The sequence below is a fragment of the Herpailurus yagouaroundi genome, unplaced genomic scaffold (assembly GCF_014898765.1).
Source record: "Herpailurus yagouaroundi ecotype Mexico unplaced genomic scaffold, PumYag 67700, whole genome shotgun sequence".
NCBI lineage: Eukaryota > Metazoa > Chordata > Mammalia > Carnivora > Felidae > Herpailurus > Herpailurus yagouaroundi.
In genome coordinates this window covers 9,151,072-9,167,318 of record NW_024420499.1, presented here as the reverse complement: position 1 = coordinate 9,167,318, position 16,247 = coordinate 9,151,072, and the positions used below count along the sequence as shown (strand labels likewise).

Here is a 16,247-nt window from a genome sequence, read left to right as displayed (position 1 = left end):
GTTGTTTAGCACTCAAAAATGAAAGCATGATTGTATTATATGAAGTTGAAATTACATCACAGCCATGTGTGGAAGGGTGAGTGTGTATGCATATGTGCATGTATGTCTGGGTTAGTGTGTGTTGATTTATTAGTGATTTGGGGAGACTGTATAATAGTTCAAATCCTGAGGCTTTTCATTCTATGAGGAGGGTCTAGATTAGGAAGGACAAAGGATTATAATTACTGCTCTTATTCTTAATGATTGTAATTGTAATTAGCAATGTTTATCAGCTTTGCTTTTTTTAGGCCTAGTCATTTTAGGAGCCATTTAAGGAAATTATCACCCACTTTGCAAAGTGTCACCAAATCATTTTTATTACTTTGCAAGATGAAAGACTACTGCTGGCTAAGTGACGTTGAGTCCATATCAATCACCAAGCACCTATTTTGTCCCTAATCATGTGTTACAAAAGATGCAAAAATGAGTAAGACAAAACCCGAACACTTAAAAGAGTTTGGTCAGTAAAATGTGGGTAAACACATTTTCCTAATTAGGTCAAAGGCCTTGGGTAGACCCCTGAATCTAGCCCAGTATATATTCCCACAGTAACAATGAAAATCTGCTTTTCAGTTCTCCCACTGTGAGGGAGTGTAACTGACCGAAAGCCTTAGTTTCTGTGCTCTGCATATACCACTGCTTTAGGGGACACACTTCTCATAGGCTGCCCCCCACCAATGACTGAGCATCGCAAGAACACGATGGCAGACCCATTCTTGGGAGATAGAGGACTCCTCTGATTGATGACTTTAGCTTAGCAATTTCCCATTGACTTTGCAAAAACTTTTTTATAATTGCCTTGCAGTTAAACCTCTTGTTAACTAACACTTACTCCTTCCCTCTTTTTTCCACAAGGGTGAGAACTACACCACAATCTATTGGTTCTCCTGGCCTCATTTTTTTTTTTCCCATTTTCATCACAAGTTGCCTCATCCCCTACAATAAAGTTCTTTCATGTAGCTCAATCCTACCATGACATGTTTCTCAGAGGACCTGAACCAACATATCCCACAGTTCTGTGAGTTTACTTGACAAATGGCTTGTTCACAAGCTAGACTTGATGAGCAGTCCCATACTATGCTATGGTTACCAAAGCATACAGATGCTTGACACGTTTAATTATACAAAATCAATTTGTTTCAAGTTACAAAATTAATGTTGATATGTAATTAATGAAAAAAACAAGATGTTAAAAAGATAACTGTAAGAATACCCAGATATATGCTGTATTCCCATTTATATACATCTGATCAATAAAACATCAACACATTCACTTAGATACTGATTTAATCCATGGATCAAGGCCATATTTTCAAAGTATTTTAAGGATTCCATGACACTGCAAAAGCTGGAGAAAAGAATTGAGGAACAGTATATGCTTGCTAAACAAGAACTATTGTTTATTTAGCTACTGAATACCTAGAATAATAAATTTTTACTTCATGATCGCATTCAGGCTTGCAAACACCCAGAAATAGGAATTAAGGGTTTTAAATGTAGTTATAAAGGTCATAAAAAGTCTGATTAGACTGAGGTACATTTACTCAAAATTTTGATTTTCATTAAGTGGTAGAAAACAAAATAATTCCTCAGACAATAGCACATTTTTCAGTATACATATTATTGGGGGAAGGAGGGGAGAAGAATGTGCATTAACTGGTGAAGTCCACCAAGCTGCATATCAATATTCTGTTACACCAAACGCTTTGAAGACCAGGGAAATGTTCTAATATAATTTCAGATCATGATTCATTTGGCTAAAATAGAGCTTAAGGTTGCTTTGCCATATTAAAAGTTTACTACAATAATTTTTCACATAAACATTTAGACTTGAACTCCGGGACTAAATATGGCATGATTATTTTGCTTTTAATCTGCAAAATCGCTAAAAATTGACATTTTAAAAACTACAACAAAGAAAAAGTTGAAGCAGTGTGACTCTTACATCATTGAACCACTTCTAATGGTTAACTTTTAGTATTTAACAAATTCAAAGAGTTTGGGAATTCATACTCTCTAGTATGAGAAAAAAGAACATAAACTTTTCACTTAAGCTCTATGACCCTGTTGCCATATCCATAAAAGCAGTTTCATAATACTACTTTTCAGTGTTGCTGGGAAGAATCATGGTAATATATGTAAAATCCCCATCACATGTCAAACACTTGATACATTTATTCAGATTAATGAATAAAGAACTTTCCTACTAATGGCAGACCTTATGCAGCAGCTTTGTAAATGAACGATAGCACTTTCTCATTAGGAAAAAACATAATCTGCAGGGGGAATCAGGAATGTTTCTGTACTCAGAATTGTACTTTTTTTTATTTTGTAGTAGAAACAATGAGAAGTAGAAAATGTTCAATACAGGGGTCTGGCTTCCTGAAAACTCTACATTTGCCCTAAAATGCTGGGAACTTGTCCAGCTTGCTTTTTGAAAGTTATCTCAGGCTGGTAGGGGACAAGAAAATAATAGAAAATAAATATAGAAATGAAGCAAGAAAGGTAATTTCAAATTCTAAGATGCAAATTAATAATCACATTTTCAGATATGGCTATAAGTTTAACTATCTTCAACAGTTTCACCAGGCCTGTGATACTGCAGGGAATCTGTAGAGCATCAAAGAGCTCTTCAAGAAGAAAAATAGGGGAAGAGAACAAGTTCTGATCTCCTTAGGGCTGCATCTTTATGATATTGTAGTATCTGCTGTGAGGGAGGAGCTGTTAAGTGTTTAACATACTTGGTACAGAGATATATTCTAATTTCCAGGGCAGCAAAACAAAATTGTGATCTTCCTTTGGCAAAAGGCACAGGCAAGTTGATAACTAAGTTGGTGTACTTGCCTGAGTGTTGAGAATTCCTTTGAAGCCACTGGGATGGTCAGGGAAAGCATAACAGGGTGAGGCTTCTAGTACAGTCAATCCCCAAGTACCAGTGTGGTCTCAGAGCCCTGAGCTGAAGACAAAACAGAATAACAATACACTTAGTGCCAACAATGGGTAAGGAAAGTCAGTAGGTCATTTAAAGCTACGGTTAAAGCCTTTTAAATTGCAAAAGTACCATTTTCTGGGTTACTGGTAGATGATAATAGAAAACTATAACTGAGAGGTCCAATATGCAACTGAGGGAAGCACACCATTTTTAGCTCTCTACTTTCCAAGTTTTCTATGTTTCTAGATTTAAAAAATTGTCAAGATATAGGCAACAGATTTCCAAAACTGAGTAGCCTCTATTTTCTTGTAAGCCAATAATACTTACTGAGGGCCCAATTCTTTTCCCCACAATTCCTTAATTGAACTGATTCCTCTACCCAGCATCGGTCAAACAAAATGAGACAAAGAGTCAGAGGATTATAATAATGACCCTAAAGGCAATAAAAGATCCTAATGAGCCATTTAAATTGTCAAGTAGAGATTAAATGACGTTCACCATAGTTTTAGTGTTTAGTGTATTTGGTTTCTTTTCAATTCCTCGATAAAAGTCAGTGATTCTGGCATGGTGTCTCTAATGATTCTCAGTTAACCAGAGTGTTTGATTAACCAGAATGACTCATTTTGCTTCCAGTACTAAATTATAGTCATTATGAACTTGAAAACTTATTAGCCAGACTTAAATCACTGTGAAGGAAACTTCCCAACAAATACTTGAGTTGAGGGCACACAAGTGTAGCCAGAAGCTATGAGGTAGAAGCAAGAAATCAAGGGAAAGGGTGTGTAGGAAATCTGCCTGGAGATAGAAATGGAAGTGTTCAAGGAGTAAGGCAGAATAGCTTGGCTCTCTCTGAACTTGAAAGTAGCATTCCTGTCATTTCATCAGAGAAAGGGTGTATGCTCACTCTAGAATTTTCCACAAGACTAGAGATTGGAGAACATACAGCAGGAAGTACACAGCCCTTAGGGTAGGAGTTGGCACAGTCTTCCAAAGAAGGTGAAGAAAAGTATCTTAAGTCTTCTCAGGCCTTCCCATCCTTCAGAAAGTACGAAAGAGAGAGGTAGTAGAGCCAAGTATACAGCACAATAGTAGAAAAACAACATCTTGAGTAAAGCAGACTGTGACACAAAGTTCTGACTACAAAAAGGGCTGTCCTCCCCTAGATAGTGGTGTAAGTCAGTGGTGTCAGTCAGGGGGCACTCTTTAGGCTAAGCCAGAATTTCTTAGTCTCAGCACTCTTGACATTTTGGGCTGGATAATTCTTTGTGTGGGGCCCCATCTTGTGAACTGTAGGACATTTAGCAACCTTCTTGGCCTCAAACCACTGGATGTCAATAGCCTTACCACCCTTAGTTGTGACAACCAAAAATTACTCTAGATATTGCCAAGGTTCTGGGTAGGGGGCAAAATTCCTCCTAGTTGAGAGTCACTGGTTTACAGGGACATTTGGAGAAGCATTTCATGATGATGGAGGGAAATGGCCCTCTTACAGAGTAGCTGAGTTCCAACTATTATTCTATTAGAAAGTAAGGACAAAGTTTCCTTTGTGTTTTTGTTTGGTGACTAATGTTATTGGGACTCATATTCTTTAATTTTGTTACTAAGTCAAACTGATATGCCATGGGGAAAATGTCTGCTATTTATTTTAAAATGTGACATTTTCCCAAATCTTCTCTTTATAGAAATAATAATATTAAAGAAAGAGAGGGGCGCCTGGGTGGCTCAGTCGGTTAAGCGGCCGACTTCGGCTCAGGTCACGATCTCACAGTCCGTGAGTTCGAGCCCCGCGTCGGGCTCTGTGCTGACCGCTCAGAGCCTGGAGCCTGTTTCAGATTCTGTGTCTCCCTCTCTCTCTGACCCTCCCCCGTTCATGCTCTGTCTCTGCCTCAAAAATAAATAAACGTTAAAAAATAAATAAATAAAAATAAAAATAAAGAAAGAGAACATTTCACCCTGAATGGAATCCCTTGCCACTCTTCTCTAAACAACAGCATATTTGCACACCACCTGGTGTATATTACAGATTCACAAGGAACTCAGTGGCTGTGTAATAGAATTAAAATAAAAAGTTCACATGATAATCTTGCCCTCTTTAATATAGAACTTATGCCTAATTCTAACAGTGGCCTAGGGGTTCGGCTTCCAAGTGAAGAGACAAATCAAGACTTTATAAATGGCATAGTATACAATTATTTTGGCAAATTATATTGCCTTAGAAACAATTCATAAAACTATCATCTGAATTTCAGGGGGTGAGTTAGCCATTCAGAGATGACTTAATATATTTTAAAATTATGACTTTCTGAACCCTCTGACAGTACTTTCCCCCTAGGTTTTAGAAAGAATGTTACTTTATCATTTGAGAGCCTGGAGATTTTCCTCCATTATTAGCTTCATTTGTGATACTGAGAAGAACTAGGAAAGGTGGGTTCAGAGTTCAGGAATATAACCCTTGCCTGAGGCTATATAAGTTGGTAAAACTTCCTATGTCAGTGGCACTTTGAGAAATTTTTCCTTTTATGTAACTATACGATTTACCCATGAAGATGGGGTGGGGGGGGGGGAGGTTGATCTCTGTCCACAGCAAAAATAGTTCTGCACAGTTCAACTCCTTAGAGAAATACTGTTGGTTTTTTTTTTTTTTTAGGTTAAGTAAGATTTTCCACTGGCATTTGTCATCGAGAAAAGAAAAAAAAAGGCTAATTTTTAAAATATTCTTGGCCTTAGAAGCCTAAGCGGATATACACTCTTTTTTTTTTTAAGTTAGAACTTTAATTGCATGATTATTTGGAATGAAATACAGCAAGATTGTTTTTCTTATTATAAATCTATCCCAGAGAAGAAATAATAAACAAGCAGGGAAATAAACTGAAGAAGAGAAAACCAAAGGGAATTGAGATTGTTCAGCCCATAGAAAAGCTGGCTGAGAGGTGATTGAGTAATGATCTTCTAGGACCTGAAGGGCAATCATTAGGACCAGATGCTCCCCATCTGAAGTGAGGGCGGAGCCACAGGAAATAACACTATAGAATGAGAAAGTTTAAGAAAGAATGTACTGGCAGTGAAAGCTGTCAAACATCAGAATACATCACTATGGAAGTTATGAAATTACTTCTGGGATGTTTCACATTTTGCTCTCAAACAGGATAGATTCTCTCTTGTCTGAGATAATTGAGGTGAAATTAAATTGAGAAATATGGGCAAAAGGATATCTCAAGATTTTTCTTCAATTCTATGATTCTATGATCCCTGTATCTTTATTTGCATCACGTTCTCTAATGTGCTAGTTTTACAATGTGCTTTTTTGCATTATACTTCTGCTTAATGAAGTTTCAATTTCTCAGTTATTCCCAATTATGGAAATTTATTGTATGATTTTTTTTTTTATCCTCTTAGATTATTGAAAACTGTGGTTCTGCCCCACTGCTCTTCCTTTCTTTTCCAACTGTTTATTTTCTTCTTTTGCTGGTTCTTCCACTTTTCAGTATTCTGTTCACTCTCCTGTAAAGATCTTTTGAAAGCATGTGGAGGCTTTGCATAACACTTGGCATATTCGGTGTTTGAGGCCAATTTAATAGCTAATTATTGTTTTATAGTTTCGGGATGTGAGGCAACATGGGAGAATGTGATCCCATACAGTAATAATTTCAGTGTAATCCATAATATTTTCACTTGGCATTCACTAAGTGTATGTCTTTGAAGCCACATTTGCTCTGTCTATATCAAAATAACCATTTGGCTCAGTCATTCTAAGGCAACAGGTAAGAGGCTGGCATTATAAAGAGAAACTGTCGACCCACTTAACAGACAACTTTAGATAAAAACTTTCATTTGATTGCCTAAATCTTTCTTTCACTGAGTCACGTTGGGGAAATATAGGTAATGGTATGCCTGTCTTACTGAAAGGGCCTAAAGAACCGTTAGACTGCAATAAAAATCCATCAAATGCCAAGGGCTCCTCACCTGTAGAAAAGTAAGTCTTAATGCATCGACCTGACACTCAAAGTCCTCCTCAATCTTGACATGAGCCTTCCCCCTCTGTTATTTTTATTACTCACAATGAGTCTTCTATTTTAACTTTACTGTTTCCATCATGCCATACTTATCCTAAAATCTACTGTTTCCTTAGGTGCTTTCTACTACCTAAATGTTGAAAGCCTCTCCTGACCAGTCCTCTTTTTCATCTTTTTTCCATAATCATAGTATCATTATGAATGCTACTTGTTGATTATTTGCCATGTTTAAGCCTTCAAATTCATTAGCCTACTTGGTATTTGCAAGAACACTGTGAGGCATATATTATTGTTCCAGAGATCATTTCTAATAGCTTCTCTTCTAAGAGACCTCTTTTAACTAAATGAAGCCCAATAATGTCCCCTTCTCTGAATTCACAACACTTACTGTCTTTACCATTCATTGAGACACTAAATCTTACTTAATAGTTTCTCATGTAAATATTATTTCCCTGATTAAACTGTAAGCTCGTTGAAAGGAAAAATCGGTGACTTATACTAATTTTTATGCCAATATAATGCAAACTACATAGCAGGCCCACAATAAATATAATATACCCTAAGGAAGGAAAGAAAGAAGAAAGGAAAGGGAAGGGAAGGGAAGGCAAGGGAAGTCACAAGGCAAGGGAAAGGAAGCATCAGAAGGGCGATCAGAATCTGGTGAAGTTGTATCTTGTGACACCAATGGTATGTTATCACTTCATTAACAAATTTTTATTGGCTACCTCCTGAATAGCCAATACCATGATGTGATCTATGAGGGAAAAAAGGGAAGGGGAAAATATTACCTCCGCTTACAATCTAGATGGGAGGACCAGAGTAAATGCACACTAATAGAGGACAATGTAATAAAGGTCAGTAAGAAAAACAAGAGCCAAACAGTCCAAAAGACCAACAATACCAACATGGTGCTAAACTAAGTAGCACTGTGTAATACTGGAATGGGGAAAGAAAACCTTTGGGATCCTTAGAAAATACCATCCTTTCAGATTTCGGAGTTGTTGTCCTTGTTCTTATTGTGTGTGTTTTTTTGGTTTTTTTGTGTGTGTGTGTGTGTTTTTGTTTTTTGTGTTTTTTTTGCCATTTATGCCTGGCATTAAAAAAGTACATGAGGGGTGCCTGGGTGGCTCAGTCCGTTAAGTGTCCGACTTCAGTCAGGTCATGATCTCATGGTTCACGAGTTCGAGCCTCACATCTGGCTCTCTGCTGTCAGCTCAGAGCCTGGAGCCTGCTTCGGATTCTGTCTCCCTCTCTCTGCCCCTCCCCCGCTCATTCTCTCTCTCTCTCTCTCTCTCTCTTAAAAATAAATAAAAACATTTTTAAAAAATGCATGAGAATGTAACAGAACAGAAAAATAGAAATAATTTGTGATGCTCAAAAGCAGAGCCTTTACCAATTGCTTGGTAAAGTAATGGCACATTGCAGATGCTGTATAAAATCGAAACTTTTGGAAACGCAGTGAGTTTGTGAATCCAGGCAAAGGGATTCACAACATATCTGATATAAAAATGACATTTTATGCTTTGTTGTATCAGTCATTTTCTTTTCCTGACTTTCTTCCTTTCTTCCTTTTTGCTGAGAATGTTTTTTTCTTTAAATGAGGTAGACAGTCATGATGTATATTTTCTCCAGGATGTAGAGCAATTAAAAACCTAGATAGAAAGAAAAAAAAATGTTTTCCCTTTTTCACCTTCAAACAAATATTATCCATATGAAATTTATCATTAAGATATGTCTTCAGAATTTCTCAAAATAAATAAAGCTTCCTTTCTGAGATTAAATGTTTTAAGAGAACAGGACCATCTAGTATATTTCATGTATATGTGTGATTGCCTGTGCATATTATTTGGGGGAATATGTCAGGAGGCTGAATATCAATCTCCTTTATAAATTGATTTTGAGGCCTTATTTTGTAACTTTCACAATGTGTGTGTATGTACACACACAAATACTGTGCATGCATATTCCTTATGTTAAAGGGTTATAGAGCTACAAGTAACATCCTTCAAATGTGCCCAGCTTGATCCAGGAATAAGAAAGAAAACACAAAAATGTCAAAAGCAAGCCCTGGAGATTCCAGTGTCTTGAATGTGAGTTAGTCATCCTTTGACATTTGAGATGATGGCTGAAAATGAATGCTCAGATCTTTTGAAATCTTCAATCCAGAAAAATTTTGTGAAGTATTACAAACTCTTGTCAATATTTCTAGGGGCCAGTGGGAGACAGAAATTAGGTCTCCCTCTCCCCTACCAAAATGGAGAAGCAAAATTTAGTTTTTCTATTAGAACATTTATGTCCTCTGTAGGTGAATACTTCATAGGCTCAAATTCCACTTTTCTTTTATCTCCTTTAATCACTTCCCTTAGCCTGTGAGAAAGGAAGGTTTAAACTGGAAATGAAGAGAGGATTTTCTTTGATATTTTGAATGAAGGTCATATTTAATATTCATTATTAACATGGAGTGTGTCTATATTAATTCAAGGACAAATTTATAAGTAGCTTGCCTTTGAAGCTGTATCAAATCTTGTCCATTTCAAAGAATGTTAGAAATAACTGAAATGGTGGAAAATTCTCATGTGGTTCTGAGAGAGAAGCTTCTTCAGTAGGACCATGCAAGATGAATTCTTCTCATTAGAACTTTATTTGCATACTTCCTACTGCTGTAAGCCACACATAAGGAAAGTAGCATTATGCCATACCCCTGATCTACTGAGCCAATGATTCTCTTCCTAACAAGTGTCCATGTATTACTTTTCTGTCCTGAAAACAAAAATATATCTTGGGGTCAAAGCCATGACTCAAGCACCAAGCACAAATATTTAGTCTGTCACAGTACAAATTCATAGGACATCTCATATCTCCTACCATGCTACATCCTATCCCCTCATTCCAACCCATCCCTTGCTATATATGTATGTGTGTGTGTGTGTATTTCTTTAATTAAAAAATAAGCATTTATCTTCTAATTCTGAAATTGTCTTCTCTACTTCCAATCACTTTGTAATTTTTGGCTTGTTGGCTTTATAATATTGTCCAGACAATGTTGCTCTTATGTTCCAGTGGACATATTTGGCTGCAAAAGTGTTATGAATAAACTCATCTTATTTTGCAACTAATCTGTATTACTTCAATGTCAAGGTACAAAATAGAACGCACTTTTGATGGAAAGAATTGATTTACCATTTCAGCCATAAATCTGGGTCTTTGAAAAAGCATGAATCAGTAGAATGTGTAGCAATGATATGTTTTCTTTTCTGATTTTAATTCCTCTAAAAATGATAACTGTTGATTAAGGATTTAAATCATTGGTATTAACATGGCATGTCTGAGAGATGTACCAAAATTTCTCTCATCTTTGCAATTTTCAAGTTTTTGTATTAGTTGAAATATTGGGAAGTTGACATATGTCGTTAATTTTTTTGTACTCATTTTTTATCTTTTTAAAAATGTTTATTTATTTATTTATTTTGTGTGTTTGGACTTTTTTTTTTTAATATATGAAATTTATCGTCAAATTGGTTTCCATACAACACCCAGTGCTCATCCCAAAAGGTGCCCTCCTCAATACCCATCACCCACCCTCCCCTCCCTCCCACCCCCCATCAACCCTCAGTTTGTTCTCAGTTTTTAAGAGTCTCTTATGCTTTGGCTCTCTCCCACTCTAACCTCTTTTTTTTTTCCTTCCCCTCCCCCATGGGTTTCTGTTAAGTTTCTCAGGATCCACATAAGAGTGAAAACATATGGTATCTGTCTTTCTCTGTATGGCTTATTTCACTTAGCATCACACTCTCCAGTTCCATCCACGTTGCTACAAAGGGCCATATTTCGTTCTTTCTCATTGCCATGTAGTACTCCATTGTGTATATAAACCACAATTTCTTTATCCATTCATCAGTTGATGGACATTTAGGCTCTTTCCATAATTTGGCTATTGTTGAGAGTGCTGCTATAAACATTGGGGTACAAGTGCCCCTATGCATCAGTACTCCTGTATCCCTTGGGTAAAAAAAATATGGAACGCTTCACGAATTTGCGTGTCATCCTTGCGCAGGGGCCATGCTAATCTTCTCTGTATCGTTCCAATTTTAGTATATGTGTTGCCGAAGCGAGCACTAAAAATGTTTATTTTGAGAGAGTATGTGTACCCATGAACAGGGGAGGGGCAGAAAGAGGGAAAGAGAGAATCCCAAGCAGGCTCTGCACTGTGAGGCCCAAACTCATGAGCCATGAGATCATTACCTGAGCCAAAATCAAAAGTTGAACCCTTAACTGACTAAATCACCAATGTGCACCCTCATTTTTTTTTATCTTTTTGTCATTGTAGAGGGAGTATGTGTAAAGAGAAGAAAGGAGTAAGAGTTCTACATATACGTGTTCCCATTATTTGTTTTTTGTTTGTTTTGGAATGGAGAGTATACGGATGAAAGTAAAAGAATCACCATACCTTAGTAGTAAGTCTTCATATGACAGCCTATTTTTCTACTATTATTCAACGGAAGAAAGACAAAACATATTTATTGATTACCTGTTTTGTGTAAAACAGTTCATCAGGTGTTCTGGGAAACCCAAAATGACTAAGCTATGGATATGTGTCTGCAAAGAGTGTATTGTCTAGTGGTTATCTCATTTTTTTTGTCTTTGAGTGCATGCCTTATCTTTGTTTTTTTTGTTTTTTTTGTTTTTTTTCTTGCAAGGTGAGGACCATAAGACCTAACCCATCACTCATTTGGGTGTCTGCTAATAAGTGGTACCTTGTTTTTTACTGGCCTTTATGACCTAACCCATCACTCATTTGGGTGTCTGCTAATAAGTGGTACCTTGTTTTTTACTGGCCTTTATGACAATACCTTTAGCTCATGAGGCTCTTTGGTTTTCTCCTTCCCTTTAACAGAGTATATAGTTGACAAGTTTGGCAAAGGATATCATGGATTCCTCTATCTCTCAAATCAAAAGTTCTGAATTTAGCTGTACAAGAAGCACATTCTTTGTTCTAAAGAAAGCAACAACTCACTGTCCAGAATGTTGTTTGTTCTATTTCTGACTTGCCCCAGACTCATGGATCACACATACATTATACATAACTTTCCACTAATATTCTTAACCATTAAAACAATTTTAGTGTTTTTTTTAATTTTGTACATAAAGTCAATTTCCTTGTCATATTTATAGGCCCTACAAAATTTATTATTACCCTTGCTAATGCGGCTGTGTTTGCACTTGGGTGCTCTCTCTCTCTTTTTACCTCTGCCTGTGCACACTCTTGCTCTCACTCTTGCTCTTACTCTCTCTCTTTCTGTCTCAATCATGCTATTCTTGACAAGACCATCAAGATATATATGGTTGTAGTAGGATGATGCTATCCATAATATCAACCTCAAAATATTAAGGGCATCCATATATATTCCTATATGTCCTTAATTTATTATGAGTCTATCATCTAGCAATTTGTTCTAAATTCTCCTTGAGCCTAATTGTATATTTTCATTTTAATACCAGAATATTTAACATTCAGTATTATATTAGTTTCAGGTGTACAATATAGTGATTCAACAATCCCATACAACACACAGCACTCATCATGAGAAGTGTACTCCTTAATCTCCATCACCTATTTTATCCATCCCCCTGATTCACCTCCCCTCTGGTAACCAAGAAGTTGCCTCTCTATGGTTGAGTCTGTTTCTTGGTTTGCCTCTCTCTTTATTTTTTCCCTATGCTCTTTTGTTTTGTTTCCAAAATTCCACATATCAGTGAAACTTTATGGTTATTTGTCTTTGTCTCATGACTTATTTCACTTAGCATAACGTTCTTTAGCTCCATCCATGTTGTTGCAAATGGCAAGATTTCATTCTTTTTATGGCCATGTAACATTCCATTGTATATATATCACATCTTCTTTATCCATTCATTGATTGATGGCCACTTGGGCTGCTTCCATAATTTGGATATTGTAAATAATACTGCTATAGACATAGGGGTGCATGCATCCCTTTGAATTAGTTTTTCTTTTTTTGTATCTTGGGGGTAAATACTCAGTAGGACTATTACTGGTTCATAGGATAGTTTTATTTTTAACTTTTTGAGGAACCTCCATTGCAAGGGGGTTCCTTTCTCTCCACATCCACACCAACACTTGTTGTTTCTTGTGGGTTTTTTTTCCCTTGTGTTTTTGATTTTAGCCATTCTGACAGGTGTGATGTGATAGCTCATTGAAGTTTTGATTTGCATTTCCCTGATGATGACTGATATTCACATCTTTTTTATTTATTTTTTATTTTTTTTAACATTTATTTATTTTTGAGATAGAGAGAGACAGAGCATGAATGGGGTAGTGGCAGAGAGAGAGGGAGACACAGAATCGGAAGCAGGCTCCAGGCTCTGAGCCATCAGCCCAGAGCCCGACGCGGGGCTCGAACTCGCGGACCGCGAGATCGTGACCTGAGCTGAAGTCGGACGCTTAACAGACTGAGCCACCCAGGCGCCCCTTCACATCTTTTTTAAACAGTTTTTTAAAGTTTATTTTGAGAGAGAGAGAGAGAGAAAATCCACGCAAGCGAGAGAGGGGCAGAGAGTGGGAGAGAGAGAATCCCAAGTAGGCCTCACACTATCAACAAAGAGCACGATGGGTAGCTCAGTCACATGAACTGTGAGATCATGACCTGAGCCAAAATCAAGAGTTGGGTGCTTAACCAACTGAGCCACCCAGGCACCCCAATGTTCAGCATCCATTTATGCTTCTGTTGGCCATTTGAAGGTCTTCTTTGGAAAAATGTCTCTTCATGTAATCTTCCTATTTCTTAAATGGAATATTTGTTTATTGGGTGTTTAGAATTATAAGTTCTTTATATATTTTGGATAATAATCCTGTATCAAATATACCATTTGCAAATATCTTCTCCTATTCCACAGATTGCATTTTAGTTTTGTTGATTGTTTTCTTCACAGTACAGAAGCTTTTTATTTTGATGTAGTCCCAGTAATTTATTTTTGCTTTTATTTCCTCTTGCCTCAGGAGATATATCTAGAAAAATATTGCTATGACTAACACCATCAGGAACATTATTGCCTGTATTCTCTTCCAGGATTTTTATGTTTTCAGGTATCACATTTATGTCTTTAATCCATTTTGATTTTATTTTTGTGTATAGTGTAAGAAAGTGGTTCAGTTTCATTCTTTTGCATGTATCTGACCATTTGCTGGAGAGACTGTCTTTTTCCCCTTGGATATTATTTCCTGCTTTGTCAAATATTAATTGACCACATAATTGTGGGTTTATTTCTGGGTTTTCTATTCTGTTCTTTTGATCTATTTATCTATTTTTGTGCCAGTACCATACTGTTTACATCACTACAGCTTTGTAATATAACATGAAGTCCAGAACTGTGATACCTCCAGCTTTGTTTTTCCTTTTCCAAAACTGCTTTGGCAATTCGGGGTCTTTTGTGGTTCCATATAAATTTTAGGATTTTTTGTTCAGTTATGTGACAAAAACTTTTGGCATTTGATAGGGATTGCATTAAATGTGCAGATAGCCCATTTGGGTAGTATAGATATTTCAACAATATTTTTTTCTTTCAACCCATGGGCACGGAATGTCTTTCCATTTCTTTGTGTCCTTTTCAATTTCTTTCATAAGTGATCTCTAGTATTCAGAGTACAGATCTTTTACCTCTTTGGTTAAGCTTATTCCTAGGTATCTTATGGGTTTTGGTGAAATTGTATATGGAATCATTTTCTTTTTTTTTTTTATTGTGAATTACAGACTGTAAAATTTATTTCAAAGCATATCTTTTTAAAATCTGTATTTTTTTTATCTGAAGGCTTTTTATTATTATTATTATTTTATTTATATATGAAATTTATTGTCAAATTGGTTTCCATACAACACCCAGTGCTCATCCCAAAAGGTGCCCTCCTCAATACCCATCACCCACCCTCTCCTCCCTCCCACCCCCCATCAACCCTTAGTTTGTTCTCAGTTCTCAACAGTCTCTTAAGCTTTGGCTCTCTCCCACTCTAACCTCTTTTTTTTTTTTTCTTTTCCTTCCCCTCCCCCATGGGTTCCTCTTGTTTCTCAGGATCCACGTAAGAGTGAAACCATATGGTATCTGTCTTTCTCTGTATGGCTTATTTCACTTAGCATCACACTCTCCAGTTCCATCCACGTTGCTACAAAAGGCCATATTTCATTTTTTCTCATTGCCACGTAGTATTCCATAGTGTATATAAACCACAATTTCTTTATCCATTCATCAGTTGATGGACATTTAGGCTCTTTCCATCATTTGGCTATTGTTGAGAGTGCTGCTATGAACATTGGGGTACAAGTGCCCCTATGCATCAGTACTCCTGTGTCCCTTGGATAAATTCCTAGCAGTGCTACTGCTGGGTCATAGGGTAGGTCTATTTTTAATTTTCTGAGGAACCTCCACACTGCTTTCCAGAGCGGCTGCACCAATTTGCATTCCCACCAACAGTGCAAGAGGGTTCCCGTTTCTCCACATCCTCTCCAGCATCTATAGTCTCCTGATTTGTTCATTTTGGCCACTCTGACTGGCGTGAGGTGATACCTGAGTGTGGTTTTGATTTGTATTTCCCTGAGAAGGAGCGACGCTGAACATCTTTTCATGTGCCTGTTGGCCATCCGGATGTCTTCTTTAGAGAAGTGTCTATTCATGTTTTCTGCCCATTTCTTCACTGGGTTATTTGCTTTTCGGGTGTGGAGTTTGGTGAGCTCTTTATAGATTTTGGATACTAGCCCTTTGTCCGATATGTCATTTGCAAATATCTTTTCCCATTCCGTTGGTTGCCTTTTAGTTTTGTTGGTTGTTTCCTTTGCTGTGCAGAAGCTTTTTATCTTCATAAGGTCCCAGTAATTCACTTTTGCTTTTAATTCCCTTGCCTTTGGGGATGTGTCGAGTAGGAGATTGCTACGACTGAGGTCAGAGAGGTCTTTTCCTGCTTTCTCCTCTAAGGTTTTGATGGTTTCCTGTCTCACATTCAGGTCCTTTATCCATTTGGAGTTTATTTTTGTGAATGGTGTGACAAAGTGGTCTCGTTTCAACTTTCTGCATGTTGCTGTCCAGTTCTCCCAGCACCATTTGTTAAAGAGACTGTCTTTTTTCCATTGGATGTTCTTTCCTGCTTTGTCAAAGATGAGTTGGCCATACGTTTGTGGGTCTAGTTCTGGGGTTTCTATTCTTTTTTTTTTTTATATGAAATTTATTGTCAAATTGGTTTCCATACAACACCCAGTGCTCAT

General features: G+C 37.0%; 1 protein-coding gene and 1 non-coding gene across 2 annotated transcripts in view; one reads left to right on the top strand and one right to left on the bottom strand.

Moving 5' to 3' along the window:
• The window catches only part of IL1RAPL2 (interleukin 1 receptor accessory protein like 2), a 325,170-nt gene that overhangs the window by 177,323 nt on the left and 131,600 nt on the right, over window positions 1-16,247 (top strand). The gene's annotated exons all lie outside the window — the stretch shown is intronic.
• Window positions 10,991-11,097, bottom strand: LOC121025790 (U6 spliceosomal RNA). Its single transcript, XR_005788150.1, has one exon. It is a non-coding gene; the product is annotated as a U6 spliceosomal RNA (small nuclear RNA).